The 18,341-nt window shown below is 39.1% G+C and overlaps 1 pseudogene; it reads right to left on the reverse strand.

The window, feature by feature from the left end:
* Window positions 1-841: 841 nt before the first annotated feature.
* On the reverse strand, window positions 842-14,522 carry LOC115168066 (proteolipid protein 2-like; annotated as a pseudogene).
* Window positions 14,523-18,341: the final 3,819 nt, after the last annotated feature.

An 18,341-nucleotide genomic window follows, 5' to 3' on the forward strand; every position in this document is an offset into this window, starting at 1 on the left:
TGACAATTTGGAATTGTGACTGCAAATATATTTTTGAACATAGAGGAAAATCTATCTGGCTACTCAGACTAGACTCTAGATGAGGAATGGGCAACTGGCCCTTTTGTGGGCCCACGGATCAATTTCCAAAAACCCAAAAAAGGAACTCAGTCGGGGTCTCAACTTACTTTTTGAGAGTTAGAATAGTAGAATACACAAGGTGAAATTCCAAAATGTAGTGTTGCATCAGCAGTTTCTCTTGTTATGTCAGTCACTGACAGTCACTCAACTTGCCCATGTCAGCAAGAAAATGTTAGATTGGTAAATTTGTAAACATGTCGAAATACCGACCAAGGGGCCCCCGTTGATTTTGATAGTCACTCTCACTCAGATATCATATTAAACAATGAAAACATTTCTCTCCATCCTATAAAAACATTTTTAGAATTGCAGGAAATTAGCTGTAAATCTGCTAATTTTACTGAGGGGGTTCAGATCAACCAAAGACTCATAGTGAAAGGGTGTTTGTTTACCTAGTTCCCTGAAAATGAAACAAAATATGTTATCTAGGTCAAGTGAAATTCTAAACAAACATTAGTAATTATTCATAGTATTTTGCAGCATTCCATTTTATTGCTATTAGACCTGTGTGAGAACAAAAAAAAATAAGTACAGAATGAGCCCTGGTCAAGTTCCAATTAGAGTGTAGCTGCTTCCATCTAGTGGTATCTTAAGAGAGAGCACTCGGATCCTTGAACTTGTGAGTGTCACAAACCAGTATACACAGTTATTAGTAAGTACTATGTGTATAACAAAAATGTGATTATACAATGTGTAGACACGTAGTTATTAGAGAGGTTCCTAATTGTATAACAACTTGCTTTTATTGCGCAAAGCATTGTGTATGCCTCAATATTTCAAATACACACAATAGTATGACAAAATACATTAAAAACCCGTTAGAAATAAAACATTAATGGCAAATTCTTCCTTAAGAAATGTACTTTATAATTTGGAGATAACATTTACAAAAGATATTACAATTATAACATAGGCATCCTGAAATGGAACCACATAACTGATCAAATGCCCTTCTTTGCTAATTAATTTCTCATTCTAAATCAGTTGTTTTTCTACGAGTCTATAATCAAAATATTAATGTTTACTACTATAACTGCATACAAATTGTCTAAATACTTTAACAAGGGTGCACTAACTGAGGTAACATTTTGTTGTACAACATTAAATGTCGTTAAAATATCTTATCTACCATTGGTTAAAAAACACACAAAGAAAAACTGGTAAGCAACCCACTTGACCTGAATTAGATTATTTCAAAACCAGGATAATGAAAACATGTTATCCCATTCTTTTCCTACGGCAAGAGTACTCATGGGAAGTTCTTTGGTTGCACATGAACATCAAACCTTACTATGAGTGCAGAGTTAATTGTGGCCAGTAGGCCTTACAGTGCTAGGTAAGTAGAGAAAGAAGCAAAACAACAGCTAATGCAACTAAGGCACTACAAATGTTTCCAGCACAGGAGGCTGCTGAGGCGAGGACGGCTCATAATAATAGCTGTAATAGAGTGAATGGAATGGTAACAAACACATGGAAACCATGTGTTTGAGTTTAATACCAATCCATTTATTCCGTGCCAGCCAGTACTAAGAGCCCGTCCTCCCCAATTAAGGTGCCTTGACTAAGGGCTAGATTCTATAGCAGATCCGTGCTATCAGACTCCCGCATAGCGGTTGTTTTGGCGTGTCGGAGATGGAACTGCGTTAGAGCTGTCAAATCCACAAGCGGCTCCTTGTGTTAGCTTATCGCGGACCATGCCATTGGATGCAACGAAACCAGGCAACTTTATAATCCGATAAATCCCATGCAGCCACTTTACAAGTTCAAACACTCGAATGCGGGATTTTTCCATTGTCTATATCTCAATTTGACTGAGACTAGAAATCCCCACCATCCAAATTAACATGAAAACATGCATTAACCTACACTTTCTATCGCCATTTTGAACTTCTACGCAGTAGGATTAATAAGGAAGGAAGTGGTTTGTGACACACAAGAGTAGCCTCACCTATTTGTCAGCTCATACTGCAGTGACACCTCCAACATATGTCAAAACATCCGCTATGCCGGTTAACACTCGATCTGATTGAATCGAGGCCTAAGCGGATGCAAAATTTGGCTTAATTCAACCAGCACAATTTAAATATATTACAGTGGGATATGGAGAGGTCTATGACGCTGAGGTGAAATTATGACGACAAAATTTCAACAGTGGATGTAATTCAACAGAGACATCTTTTTACACAATAGTTCATTAGATCAGAAACAAACAAATGATGTACTAGTGTGAAAACTGACCAAAGCTTTCCACCTCCGTATGCTGCATAATACTTACATCTTTCCCTTTTTCACCAGACTAAAGATTGAACAATGGGACGGTAGAATTGTACACTGAGACTGGAACAGCGGTTGTCAAGGGAATCCCTCCTGGAATTTACATGGTTATTTTGAACATACTGATCTCAGTGCAGTATAACATTATCCTCTCTGTGTCAGCCGTACTGTAGATGTTTCTCTCTTCTGACCCTAACATTGGTTAATTTCTGCTATTAATCTCTTCATTTGAGCATCAAACTTCATTCCAATCTGCTGCACTTCTTTCTCTCTTCATTGTCAACTCGTCCTGCACAAATGTAATTTTCTTTTAATGACTAAGTTGGGGTATATCTTCGAGGGCTTAAACATCTGTAAACAAAGCAGGGAACAGAACAAAGAAAATGTCAAAGTCCAAACTGTAGTTCATAGCAAAGCTGCAGCCTTATCCAAAATACCCACCAGTGGGAGCTGCTGTATCCTGCCTGTTGCTCTTGATGACAAGGATGATGGTGTAGACATCATAGGCAAACAGGATCCCAGCCAGCAGGCCAAACACCTAAGGGAATGGAATAACGTTTCATCTAAACATAATCTAATCACCAAGTTCTACTTTTCAGTGATGAAATGGGTTGAAGGATTTGAGAGCTGAAGAAGTAAGTTATTTGAGATGCTTTCATTTGTATCTGTTAAAAAATCTCAGGCTGGTTAGACATTTGACTCACCACTCCGGCAATACGGGCATCGTCCCCTGCTCCACGAGTCACACAGATCAGAGAGGTGATGAGGTACAGGGCTGCACCAATAGCAGCACGGAAAATATCCTGGTAGGAGACCAACATTAGTGAATGTTTGTCCTTCTATAGGCACTTGGAAAGTCCTTGTGTTACTGTTTGTTTTGAATGTATCTTTAATTTGTGTCTGTGTGCTTCTCGTTCTCCCCGTGTCTCTCTGTGTTTGTGTGTGTGTGTAAACATATACTGTACTCACACTCCAGACCCAGTTGACCACCTGAATGGACTTGTCCATTTCCATCATGAAGACGACAAAGAAGATGATGGCGAACACCATCTCACCGATGGCCACTCCATAATAACCTCCATAAAATGACCAGCATAGCAGATTAGGATGATAAGACTGATGAGCTGAAAGAAAAGGACAGAAAAATCACACATATGAAATCATGTAGTAACCAAAAAAATTGTGAAACAAATCAAAATATATTTTATATTTGAGATTCTTCAATGTAGCTATCCTTTGCCTTGATGACAGCTTTGCACACTCTTGGAATTCTCTCAACCAGCTTCACCTGGAATGCTTTTCCAACAGTCTTGAAGGACTTCCCACGTATGCTGAGCACTTGTTGGCTGCTTTTCCTTCACTCTGTGGTCCAACTCATCCCAAACCATCTCAAATGGATTGAGGTAGGGTGATTGCGGAGGCCAGGTCAACTGATGCAGCACTCCATCACTCTCCTTCTTTGTCAAATAGCCCTTACACAGCCTGGGGGTGTGTTGGGTCATTGTCCTGTTGAAAAATAAATGATAGTCCCACTAAGCCCAAACCAGATGGGATGGCGTATCGCTGCAGAATGCTGTGGTAGCCATGCTGGTGAAGTGTGCCTTGAATTTGAAATAAATCACTGAGAGTGTCACCAGCAAAGCACACTCACACCATAACACCTCCTCCTCCATGCTTCACAGTGGGAATTACACATGCAGAGATCATCCGTTCACCTACTCTGGGTCTCACAAAGACACGGTGGTTGGAACCAAAAATCTCAAATTTGGACTCATCAGACCAAAGGACAGATTTCCACCAATCTATTGCCCATTGTTCATGTTTCTTGGTCCAAGCAAGTCTCTTCTTATTATTGGTGTCCTTTAGTAGGGGTTTCTTTCCAGCAATTTGACCATGGCCTGATTCACGCAGTCTCCTCTGAACAGTTGATGTTGAGATGTGTCTGTTACTTGAACTCTGTGAAGCATTTTCTTGGTCTGCAATTTCTGAGACTGGTTAACGCTAATGAATTTATCCTCTGCAGCAGAGGTAACTCTGGGTCTTCCTTTCCTGTGGCGGTCCTCATGAGAGCCAGTTTCATCATAGCGCTTGATGGTTTTTGTGACTGCACTTCAAGGAACTTTCAAAGCTCTTGAAATGTTCCATATTGACTGACCTTCACGTCTTAAAGTAATGATGGACTGTCGTTTCTCTTTGCTTATTTGAGCTGTTCTTGCCATAAAATGGACTTGGTATTTTACCAAATAGGGCTATCTTCTGTATACCAACTAGGGTTGCAAAGGGTCAGAAACTTTCCGGTAAATTTCTGGACATTTTCCATGGGAAGTTAAGCCCGGGAAATTGGGGAATTTTGCTTAAATTCATCAAAAAAAGTTAGCTTATAACAGTGAACCTTTTTTTGCGGGATACACATAAGGCAATTCTAGGTCTTGTAGCATATTTTGGTTAAACTATCCCCAATTCAATGGAATTGACACCCTCTGCATTCTTCCATCACATGTACAGCTGATTCTCAAGCTCTTGCACACTAATGAGATGTTAATGAGCCCACACCACCACACTGTCTGAGCCAAGGACTACATGCTTTCTGGTAAGTTTTGATTACAATACTAGGTGGGGTGAATATATTTCATATGACATACTTAAATTTTTGTAAACTAGTAAATAGTAGCCTGCAGCAAAGTGAGTTTAAATCATTTCCAACTCGTTAACAATTTCGGGTAGTTTGTTTTTGCTACCATGTGTGGTTTAGCTTTAGGTGTTATTTCACCTGTTTCCATACATATTTCATTTTAAAACATTTATCTTACAAAGGAGTTGTTTAATCTAACTGCTTAATTATTTATCTGTATATGGAATTGTATTTGGTTTTTTCTTTTTTTCCCCTAATCTTTACAGAAAAATGCCACGGGCACTATCTGATGTGTGGAGACATTTCACTGCAGCTAATGTAGACGGAAAAGCTGTGTACATTTGCAAATACTGTGCCAAATCATATGTGAAGAATGCAAGAATCATCTGGCCAAGTGCATAAAGTTCCCTCAGCGTTCACAACAAGCAACCTCTGACAAAAGTCCCTCTACTTCTATTCGAGGTGAAAATGATGAATCAGACACCTTATCGATAGAAACAGCTCACGGTCCTCCTGGAATCAGAAGTTTTTTGACACAATGGAGGAAGGTAGTCAGAGAAATGATGATGAATGTCTTGCTCGAGTTGTGTATGCAACTGGTTCACCTCTGATGCAAACAGGCAATGTGTATTGGAAGAGATTTCTGAAAATTCTTCACCCAGCATACACCCCTCCAACCAGACATGCTTTATCTCCTCAGTTGCTGGATGCAGAGTTCAACAGAGTTCAAGTGAAGGTCAAGCAAATCAGAGAGAGCAAACTGTATTGCAATCTACTCTGATGGGTGGTTGAATGTTCGTGGGCAAGGAATAATTAACTACATCATCTCCACCCCTCAAACAGTATTCTACAAGAGCACAGACACAAGGGACAACAGACACACCGGTCTCTACATTGCAGATAAGCTGAAGGCAGTCATCATTGACCTTGGATCACAGAAGGTATTTGCACTGGTGCAGAGATCAACTAGGCCAATGGTGTAATCACTACCGTGTCTCGCCACCTTGGACTGGATGAGGGCAAGATTCTTGGCAGTCTGGCGAAGTACACTTCCAAGCAAGGACTTTGGGATGGAGATACAATATGGCAGTCGTGCCAACATATCTCATCAGCCACCTGGTGGAAGGGACTTTGTGGATCTGAGGCTCTTTCCCCTGTTGCCTCCATCATCCTCCAAATCCCACCAACACCAGCCGCCTCAGAGCACAACTGGTCCTTGTTTGGGAACACACACACCAAAGCACGCAACAGGCTGACCAATACAAGGGTTGAAAAATTGGTGGCCATCCGGGCAAATTTGAGACTTTTTGAGCCTGACCACGAGCCATTCTCAACAAGGTTGGAAAGTGACAGTGAAGATGAGGCCTCAGAGTCTGATGTTCAAGACGTGGACATTGAGGAGGTCCAGGGAGAAGACATGAAAGCCTGAGAGGAAAACAACCAAAGCTTTAGTTTCTAGACTATCATTTTACAGATGTATGTTGAAACCGTTTTTGGGAGATGCGATGGATCATCGGGGATCATTCAATATTCCCTTTCTTTTGTTGTTCAGTGAAATCATCACAGTTGAAGAGTCAGCTCATTTAATTAAAGTTACATTCGTAGTTAAATAGTTTTAAATTCTATTGGAAGGATTTAATGATTTGCAATTATGTTTACTTATGATAAGGTAAAATGTTTATGTTTGTCTCCATATGATATGGTAAATATATCCAATGCAAAAAACATTACATTTAAAATGGTATTAATATTAATTTGCATATATTTCCATTAATTCCCATATATTCCCGTTAATTCCCATATATTCCCACGGAAAGTTTCCACTAGAGGTCGACCGATTAATCGGAATGGCCGATTTAATTAGGGCCGATTTCAAGTTCATAACAATCGGTAAACGGCATTTTTGGACACCGATTGTGGCCTATTACATTGCACTCCACGAGGAGACTGCGTGGCAAGCTGACTACCTATTACGCGAGTGCAGCAAGAAGCCAAGGTAAGTTGTTAGCTAGCATTAAACTTCTTATAAAAAACAATCAATCTTAACATAATCACTAGTTAACTACACATGGTTGATATTACTAGTTGATCTAGCTTGTCCTGCGTTGCATATAATCGATGTGGTGCCTGTTAATTTCTCATCAAATCACAGCCTACTTCGCCAAACGGGTGATGATTTAACAAGCGCATTCGCGAAAAATGCACTGTCGTTGCACCAATGTGTACCTAACCATAAACAATGCCTTTCTTTAAAATCAATATACAAGTATATATTTTTAGACCTGCATATTTAGTTAATATTTCCTGCTAACATGAATTTCTTTTAACTAGGGAAATTGTGTTACTTCTCTTGCGTTGCGTGCAAGCAGTCAGGGTATATGCAGCAGTTTGGGCCGCCTGGCTCGTTGCGAACTGTGTGAAGACCATTTATTCATAACAAAGACCGTAATTAATTTGCCAGAATTGTACATAATTTTGACATAACATTGAAGGTTGTGCAATGTAACAGCAATATGTAGACTTAGGGATGCCACCCGTTAGATAAAATACAGAACGGTTCCGTATTTCACTGAAAGAATAAACATTTTGTTTCCGAAATGATAGGTTAATATGGTCAAATCCGGAAACTAAGGCTTGTATTTCTGTGTGTTATTATGTTATAATTAAGTCTATGATTTGATATTTGATAGAGCAGTCTGACTGAGCAGTGGTAGGCAGCAGCAGGCTCGTAAGCATTAATTCAAACAGCACTTTTGTGCAATTGCCAGCAGCTCTTCGCTGTGCTTCAAGCATTGAGCTGTTTATGATTTCAAGCCTATCAACTCCCGAGATTAGGCTGGTGTAACCGATGTGAAATGGCTAGCTAGTTAGCGGGGTACTCGCTAATAGCGTTTCAATCGGTGACGTCACTCGCTCTGAGACCTTGAAGTAGTTGTTCCCCTTGCTCTGCAAGGGCCGCGGCTTTTGTGGAGCGAAAAGATGCTTCGAGGGTGGCTATTGTCGATGTGTTCCTGGTTCGAGCCCAGGTAGGGGCGAGGAGAGGGACGGAAGCTATACTTTTACACTGGCAATACTATAGTACCTATATGAACATCCAATAGTCAAAGGTATATGAAATACAAATGGTATAGAGAGAAATAGTCCTATATTGAAGACTCATGTTAAAAGGAACCACCAGCTTTCATATGTTCTCATGTTCTGAGCAAGGAACTTAAACGTTAGCTTTTTTACATGGCACATATTGCACTTTTACTTTCTTCTTCAACACTTTATTTTTGCATTATTTAAACCAATTTTAACATGTTTCATTATTTATTTGAGAATAAATTGCTTTTATTGATGTATTATATTATATTAAAATAAAAGTGTTCATTCAGTATTGTTGTAATTGTCATTATTACAAATAAATAAATAAAAATCAGCCGCCTTTTTTTGGTCCTCCAATAATCGGTATTGGCGTTGAAAAATCATAATCGGTCAACCTCTAGTTTCCACCTCTGAATATTCCCCAAAATGTGCAACCCTAATACCAACCCTACCTTGTCACAACACAACTGATTGGCTCAAACACATTAAGAAGGAAAGAAATTCTACAAATGTACTTTTAACAAGGCACATCTGTTAATTGACACGCATTCAAGGTAACTACCTCATGAAGCTTGTTGAGAGAATGCCAAGAGTGTGCAAAGCTGTCAACGATGCAAAGGGTGGCTACATTGAAGAATCTCAAATATAAAATATACTTTGATTTATTTAACACTTTTTTGTTTAGTACTTGATTCCATATGTGTTATTTCATAATTTTGATGTCTTCACTATTATTCTACAATGTAGAAAATAGTAAAAACAAAGAGAAACCCTTGAATGAGTAGGCGTGTCCAAACTTTTCACTGGTACTGTACATCCTGGTTATCTTAAGCCAGATGAGTTTAGCATAATGTGGAAAAAACATTTTATTGGCCTGGGCAATATTTTGGACGTCATCTGCAGTGCATTCCTCTTTCAATCATAACACGTACCCACTTTGTCTCTCTCTGCTTGTGCTCCTTTCAAACGGTTGTGTTTGTCCTACATTTGATAGGCCTATAGGCTGAATATCAATGTCCATATATGACTGGACATATGCTGGAAGATGATTAAAGAAACTTTGATGGAAATGTTTTACGTGCTTTTCTTATAACTAATTGCTATGTTCTATTTATGTGCTCTTCAAGTGTCTCTGTGTAAGAATTTGCACAACAATTTGGCGTCACGAAAAACATGATTGATTCTACCTGCGGAGCTTTCCAGCGGGGTCTGAGAGGAAAACTGGTGGTGGCTTTTTATGAAGCGTGAGGGAAATTCCTGTCTGAACAAATCACGACGAGGACCCCCCAGAACAGACCCTTACTGTAAGCTGCCCAGGAGGAGACACACCATCCACGAACAATTTAGGGACGGCAACTGATTTCAGCAAGTCAATTTAGATGAATCTGTATAAAGTCAAAAAATTATAAATAATAAAATGAAGGTGAGTAATGCATAAAAAGGTAACCATAGTTTTATAGAGAGAAGACTATTCACTAGTTTTATGAGAAGACTAGAGTGAGGGTGTAATGGTACCATGGAAAGCCCCGCTGACAGCTGTCTGTAGACATTTAGAAGAAATGTCCATGTGGTCTGCAGCCACTACAAAATAACACAAGGTATTTTTTTAGTACGGGTGTTATTTATATGTATAGCAAGTAGCAGCAAGAGAACCGTTGACAATACATATGGCAAGTAATGACAAGAGAGAATTGTTGATGATGCACATGGGGTAATTAGGAGATTACCGAGTGTTTTTGGGAATAGTACTAAGTGAAGGTGTATGTGAAAGTTGTGTGATTGTGAGATATGGGATAAGCTGAAAGATAGATATTTGGACAACAAGAGCTGATTGAAATTTGGATAATAAATGCATTGAAATTATTAGTATTAAGATTGAAATGGCCATTTTGAGCCTGTAATCGAACCCACAAATGCTGATGCTCCAGATACTCAACTAGTCTAAAGGTGGGCAGTTTTATTGCTTCTTTAATAAGGACAACAGTTTTCAGCTGTGCTAACATAATTGCGAAAGAGTTTTCTAATGATAAATTAGCCTTTTAAAATTATATACTTGGATTAGCTAACACAATGTGCCATTGGAACACAGGTTGCTGATAATGGGCCTCTGTACGCCTATGTAGATATTCCATAAAACCAAATCAGCTGTTTCCATCTACAACAGTCATTTACAACATTAACTTCTTTGGGATAGGGGGCAGTATTTTCACGGCCAGATAAAAAACGTACCCGATTTAATCTGGTTACTACTCCTGCCCAAAAACTAGAATATGCATATAATTAGTATATTTGGATAGAAAACACTCTGAAGTTTCTAAAACTGTTTGAATGGTGTCTGTGAGTATAACAGAACTCATATGGCCGGCCAAAACCTGAGAAGATTCCATGCAGCAACAATTTGTTGTCCTTCTGTTGCATCTCTATCCAAATAGTGACACTTTCTAAGGCTTCCATTGGCTCTCTAAAGCTGCCAGAAAGTGGAATGGGGTGTCTGCTGTCTCTGGGAAAAGTATAGGAGCAGAGTTTGTAAGTGGTCAGCCTGGGGACGGTGAGACTGGAGATGCGCGGTCACGAGAACTCGGCATGAATGAATACGACGTTGCCCGGTTGGAATATTATCGCTATTTTACGAGAAAAATAGCATAAAAATTGATTTTAAACAGCGTTTGACATGCTTCTAAGTACGGTAATGGAATATTTTGACATTTTTTTGTCACGAAATGTCTCGCCCGTTACCCTTCGGATAGTGACCTGAACGCACGAACAAAATGGAGGTATTTGGATATAACTATGGATTATTTGGAACCAAAACAACATTTGTTGTTGAAGTAGAAGTCCTGGGAGTGCATTCTGACGAAGAACAACAAAGGTAATCCAATTTTTCTAATAGTAATTCTGAGTTTAGGTGACCCCGAAGTTGGCGGATGTCAAAATTTTCGCCGAAAAGCTATTTTAAAATCGGACATAGCGATTGCATAAAGGAGTTCTGTATCTATAATTCTTAAAATAATTGTTATGTATTTTGTGAACGTTTATCATGAGTAATTTAGTAAATTCACCGAAAGTTTTGGGTGGGTATGTTAGTTCTGAACATCACATGCTAATGTAAAAAGCTGGTTTTTGATATAAATATGAACTTGATTGAACAAAACATGCATGTATTGTATAACATAATGTCCTAGGAGTGTCATCTGATGAAGATCATCAAAGGTTAGTGCTGCATTTAGCTGTGGTTTGGGTTTATGTGACATATATGCTTGCTTTGAAAATGGCTGTGTGATTATTTGTGTCCTAACATAATCTAATGTTTTGCTTTAGCTGTAAAGCCTTTTTGAAATCGGACAATGTGGTTAGATTAACGAGAGTCTTATCTTTAAAATTGTGTAAAATAGTTGATTGTTTGAGAAAATGTAATTGTGGTATTTTAGTTGGTTTTGTATTTCACGCCGTGCGATGCCATTGGCTGTTGGCTAGGGGTTCCGCTGGCAGTACGTCTGTCCTCAACAGGTCAACAATGTCTACACTGTATTTCTGATCAATTTGATGTTGTTTTAAATGGACAAAAAATTTGCTTTTCTTTCAAAAACAAGAACATTTCTAAGTGACCCCAAACTTTTGAACGGTAGTGTACATAAGTGGTGAAAAAAGTATTCAGAGGAATGTTCAGAGTGGTCCCTTTATTGATCATTTGAGAATGATAAGGTTAAAGCATTGTACGGGACTTGACTTTCACCTAACCAATAGAACTAATGAACCCTTAGAAGATTTCCTACACCCTGGTATTGCATTTTGAAATAAGCCCATACCCTGTTAAATAGAACCAATGATTTTCTGTATTCACCTACTCAACCGTTTAAAGTGCTTGGTAGAGACTTATTATGGACAGAGCGGCTGGGGACATATTGATCCCTCCAAAGCATTACATATGAATCTTAAAATAAAAACCTTGCAATAGGGGAAAAAACAGAATGTTGTTTGAGAGTGATCCGTGTTTAAGTAGTAGCTTGAGAAGGTTTTCTATTGGGAAGAAGGGAGTCCTAGTTGAAGGAAACAGATTATGGAGACTAGCGAAAGTAACAAAGTGAATGGTAATTTTTGGGATCTGTTTTTTGTATGCATTATCAACAGAGTGAATGTGAAAATGGACTCAAAAATGGTTGCCCTCTGCTGATGATTTGCTGGAAGTGCAATGATACAAGTAAAAGGAGGGCTGTGATTGGTTACAATGCCGAATATGCCAATTTCTCTGTATAAAATGGGCCATAACTTTAAACAAGCAGAGATCCCACTCAGGAACTTTGATATGCCCATAGAGTATATTATGTTCAACAATATATTGAAAACTAGCCAAATCAAAAATTGTATGTTTTCTGTATTCATGGTTATATTTTCACTATTAGTAAATGAATGTAAGAAAATCTTCATATGACACCAATTTTAACTTTATAGCACTTACAGACGAAACATTATGGAGTCAGGCCAAAATGTCAAGAATATTCCAACTTATTTCTCAATTATGCTTTCAGATACACATTTCAAATGTATGTAAATAATACTTCCTCCAAAGGACCTTTCTATGGATTACATTTTTTGTTATAATTTCGTGAGGAATTACCCAGCATGTCATCGTTTGTAAACTTTGATCTTCAACCTAAGCTGTCAGCATTTGACTGTTGGGTGGCAAATGAGGGGACTGTCACGCACAACACCACATTAAAAGTGACAGTTGGAAGCTCTTAGGCTAACCCTTGGCCTGACCCCCACCCCCCAAGAGCACATGGTTCTCATTCCAGATCCTCTAAATCCATACAACTGTCTGAAATATTTAAAATGGCCCAATTTGTTATTATACTATGAACAAATCAACGGTATAGCATCATGGACATACTCATAGATCTGTATATGTTGCAGAATAGTGTAGTAAAGTAACAACACAAAATAGTATGTCATCATATTGTTCTATTCTAGGGAATTATATTCTATTTCTACAACAGACCTTCCATTCATAGTTTGGCTACAGTATTTATGCTGCAGTAGTTTATGTGTCGGGGGGCTAGGGTCAGTCTGTCACATCTGGAGTATTTCTCTTGTCTTTTCCGGTGTCCTGTGTGAATTTAAATATGCTCTCTCTAATTCGCTCTTTCTCTCTTTCTTTCTTTCTCTCTCTCGGAGGACCTGAGCCCTAGGACCATGCCTCAGGACTACCTGGCTTGATGACTCCTTGCTGTCCCCAGTTCACCTGGCCGTGCTGCTGCTCCAGTTCCAACTGTTCTGCCTGCAGCTATGGAACCCTGACCTGTTCACCGGACGTGCTACCTGTCCCAGACCCGCTGTCCCAGACCTGCTGGAACCCTGACCTGTTCACCGGACGTGCTACCTGTTCACCGGACGTGCTACCTGTCCAAGACCTGCTGTTTTCAACTCTCTAGAGATACTCTCAAAGATCGGCTATAAAAAAGCCAACTGACACTTACTCTTGTGTTACTGACTTGTTGCACCCTCGACAACTACTATGATTATTATTATTATTATTTGACCATGCTGGTCATTTATGAACATTTGAACATCTTGGCCATGTGCTGTTATAATCTCCACCCGGCACAGCCAGAAGAGGTCTGGCCACCCCTCATAGCCTGGTTCCTCTCTAGGTTTCTTCCTAGGTTTTGGCCTTTCTATGGAGTTTTGCCTAGCCACCGTGCTTCTACACCTGCATTGCTTGCTGTTTGGGGTTTTAGGCTGGGTTTCCGTACAGCACTTTGAGATATCAGCTGATGTAAGAAGGGCTATATAAATAAATTTGATTTGATTTACTCCTATTCCAGTACATTTAGGCACATTTACAGCGCTAGTCTACTCTTTGTGTGAGTCTCTTCCTATAACAGTGATAAGGAACAAACTTACTATTTCTGCGGCGAGAATTGTTCCCTTTCGAGTCTTCACGTAACACTTCAACTTTTCCAAACAGCCTGCAGCGACACCGGTCTCCGTATCAGCCATAACTAACTTGAATGTAGAGTTTACCAACTAATTTTAACGGCTGTATTTCCCTTTGCAAGGTTGCAAAACTCAATGAAGACAACTTTGCAGCTAAGTTACATTTAGTAGAAAAGAGTGGACTGATGTTGTCTCCTAACTGCGGGTTAACATTTAGTTTTTCTTCTCTCCAAGTTGGGACTATTTCGAATGAGTGAGTAATTTCAACTACATGGCGTGGCACGAAACAAAAAAAAACTAAATAGGAAAGTGTACTTTTAAAAATGACTCGCTTGGAGGAAGTAAAGACAAACAGACGAGTATTCTGCCAGCAACACAAACGATGACGTCACTTTAGTATTTTAACGAGGAAACCTTCAAAACAGAACCCCCAATGCAATACACTGTAATAGACTATACATGGGACACATATTGTCTTGTAGATAGAACATGTCTACCTGTCTCAGCTGAAGTGGGTGGGGAGTACTCTGTAGGATCTCTACCAACCAAATACAGTGCATTCAGAAAGTATTTAGACCCCTTGACTTTTTCCCACATTTTGTTACATTACAGCCTTATTCTAAAATGGATTAAATCGTTTCCCTCCCTCATCAATCTACACACAATAACCATAACGACAAAGCAAAAAAATTTTTTTTGAAATGTTTGCACATTTATGAAAAATTAAAATATTAAATTTACATAAGTATTCAGACTTTGCTGTGAGACTCGAAATTGAGCTCAGGTGCATCCTGTTTTCCAAGATCATCCTTTAGATGTTACTACAACTTGATTGGAGTCCACCTGTGGAAAATTAAATTGATTGGACATGATTTGGAAAGGCATACACCTGTCTATATAAGGTCCCATAGTTGACAGTGCATGTCAAAGCAAAAATCAAGCCATGAGGTCGAAGGAATTGTCAGTAGAGCGCCAAGACAGGATTGTGTTGACTGCTACACCTGGCTATCAGCGAAGCCTTGTCTGGCAGCGAAACAGTTCATTCAGCCTCATTTACTGCCTTTAGAAAACATAGCTGATATGGCTGACTTGCTTAAAAATATGTGGTTTCTACTGACAATTGAGATGTACAAACTATGGCATAAGGGAACGACAAGCGTATAAGTGGCAATCAGTAATTTCAATTAAGACATCAATGAGTGAGCTAGGACGGACGTAGTCAGTATAAGGAATTGTTCAGCACTTTTGAAATGTACAGCGACAGAATTCAGAACATGGGCCGTTCTTACAGTGTTGTCCCTGTACACCAAGTCAGAACCGTAGGATAAATAAAGGGGGCATTTAAGCAGACAATGAAAGCTCTTACAATATTCGATGATTACATTTTTCTAAAACAGGTTATAGGCTACATGTGCACCACCAAGTCAGAACAGTGGGCAAAATTAAGAGGGGAATATAGATCAAATTATTAGGGTGAGGCACATGGACTACTAACAGCTTACTACACAACATACACTTAGTATTACTTTCTTAGCTACAGTATACATATCTCCCTGGCATATTACATAATTTATGGAGCAGCATACAATACATTTTTGGACTCAGGAAGGTGGCACGGCGGTTTTTCGTGGGCAAATTTTGTCATCAAACTTTGTCATCAAAGTCTGGCATTGTCTGGATTTATGGTGCTTTCAAGACAACTGGGAACGCGAAAAAAAAACTAAGTCGAATCATGATGACATCAGTGATCTTCAGGTCGTAGCTCTTGAAAGAGGCCCGAGTTCCAGATTTACAATTCCGAGTTGGATGACCATTCAAAATGTACTTTCTCAGTCGGAGCTAGTTTTTTCCCCAAGTTCCCAGTTGTCTTGAACTCACAGATTTCACAGTTCTGAGTTAAGTTGTTTTGTGCGTGGCACAAATCATGCTTCTTTGACAGCATGACCATTGTTAAGTGTTTATAATTTTAATCTTGGAAAAGAGACCCTTAATCCCAGACTTGGAACCACACTCCACTGAATAGCAGGCTAGTGATAGTGATTGATTTCTTCTGAAACTCATCAGTGAAATTTGGTGGAGGATCGGTGATGATCTGGGGATGCTTCAGCAAGGCTGGAATCGGGCAGATTTGTCTTTGTGAAGGACGCATGAATCAAGCCACGTACAAGGTTGTCCTGGAAGAAAACTTGTTTCCTTCTGCTCTGACAATGTTCCCCAACTCAGAGGATTGTTTTTTCCAGCAGGACAATGCTCCATGCCACACAGCCAGGTCAATCAAGGTGTGGATGGAGGACCACCAGATCAAGACCCTGTCATGGCCAGCCCAATCTCCAGACCTGAACCCCATTGAAAACCTCTGGAATGTGATCAGCAGGAAGATGGATGATCACAAGCCATCAAACAAAGCCGAGCTGCTTGAATTTTTTGCGCCAGGAGTGGCATAAAGTCACTCAACATCAATGTGAAAGACTGGTGGAGGACATGCCAGGACGCATGAAAGCTGTGATTGAAAATCAGGGTTATTCCACCAAATATTGATTTCTGAACTCTTCCTAAGTTAAAACATTAGTATTGTGTTGTTTAAAAATGAAAATGAACGTATTTTCTTTGCATTATTCTAGGTCTGACAACACTGCATATTTTTTGTTATTTTGACCAGTTGTCATTTTCTGCAAATAAATTCTCTAAATGACAATATTTTTATTTGGGAGGAATGATGTCAGTAGTTTATAGAATAAAACAACAATTTTAATTTTACCCAAACACATACCTATAAATAGTAAAACAAGAGAAACTGATCATTTTGCAGTGGTCTCTTAATTTTTTCCAGAGCTGTATATATATATATATTTTTAGCTCAAAATGTGGGGCCCTGCCCCACCTGCCCTGAATGATGGGTTGCCACTGGTCGAGTCACAGATCTGGGAAAGGGTATCAAAACATTGTGTTGTACATATCCAGCAGCACTTAGTTCTCCAGCCCCTCCATAGACCCCAATGCAATACACTGTATTAGACTGTATATGGGATACATGTTGGCTTGTAGAAAGAAAACGTTTCTACCCGTCTCAGTTAAAGTGGGATGGAAAATACTCAGTAGGGTCTCTACTAACCAAAAATGGTTCGTTTTGGAGGTGGACTGTGTAGTACATACCCAGCAGCACTTCATTCTCCAGCCATGTATAGTCTATTACAGTTTATTGCATTGGGGTATATGAAGGGGGTGGAGAACTAAGTGCTGCTGGGTATGGACTACACACAGTCCCCCTCCAAAACTAACCATATTTAGTTAGTAGAGACAATACTGAATATTTTCCACCTTACTTTAGCTGAGACAGGTAGGCAAGTTGTCTCTTTACAGGCCAATAAGTATCCCATATAACATGTATTGCATTGTAGTGAATGGAGTGGGTCTACTTACTCGTGTTGTCGCACAAGGGTGGTTTTGCCTAAACTGTTGTTCTGATTCACTGTTACTGTGTGGATTGACTAGAAGTGACAGTAAACTAGGATATTATTTAGATACATTGTTACAAGGATAGCCTTTGCACCATCTTGAATAGAGTTATGTGTCATTCAATATGGTTTCAAATCTATCTATCTATGTTCTTGACAACTAGAACTGCCTATTGATAGGCTACTGGTAGGCCTGAAAGTTGCAGGCTATAAAGTCACTTCCCTTATGTGCCCAACAGTATTGTTGGCGCATACTTGTCGGGCACATATGAGAAGCCACTTTATAGCACGCACCTTTCTTACCCAGGGGGATGTGAGCAGTTGTTTTTAGAGCAAACAAGACTGGGAACAGCTGCCGCTATGCTTAGGGATGTATGACACATGATCATTTATAAAATGTGTTATTTCACTTAGGTCTGCTTTGCTCTATGCAGAATAGAATAGTATAGAATTGGAAGATTTCGAATTATTCCTGTATTTATTAAAACATTTTAGATTTTATTTTAACCATATTAAAATGCTTTGAATATTTATCAACACTGATTATGAAAAAACATTAATTGCATTTCAACTGTAGAATTCTGGAAAACAGAGATATCATGTAGCAAAGCAGCAGAACTGCATGTGTTTAGAAGTTGGAGACGTGTTGCATGCGATGTAGGTTAGCTGAGTAGTAGGCCTGCTTACCTTATACACTCAGTGAACCTGATAGTACAGCATAAACTATACATATGATCTACAAGATTAGAGACATAGACAAGACATTTAACCTTCAACAGAATCATTAAGTTTAATTCATTTTGTATAATATAAGAATACAAAATATATATTTCTCTGAA

Source organism: Salmo trutta, chromosome 30 (genome assembly GCF_901001165.1).
Source record: "Salmo trutta chromosome 30, fSalTru1.1, whole genome shotgun sequence".
NCBI lineage: Eukaryota > Metazoa > Chordata > Actinopteri > Salmoniformes > Salmonidae > Salmo > Salmo trutta.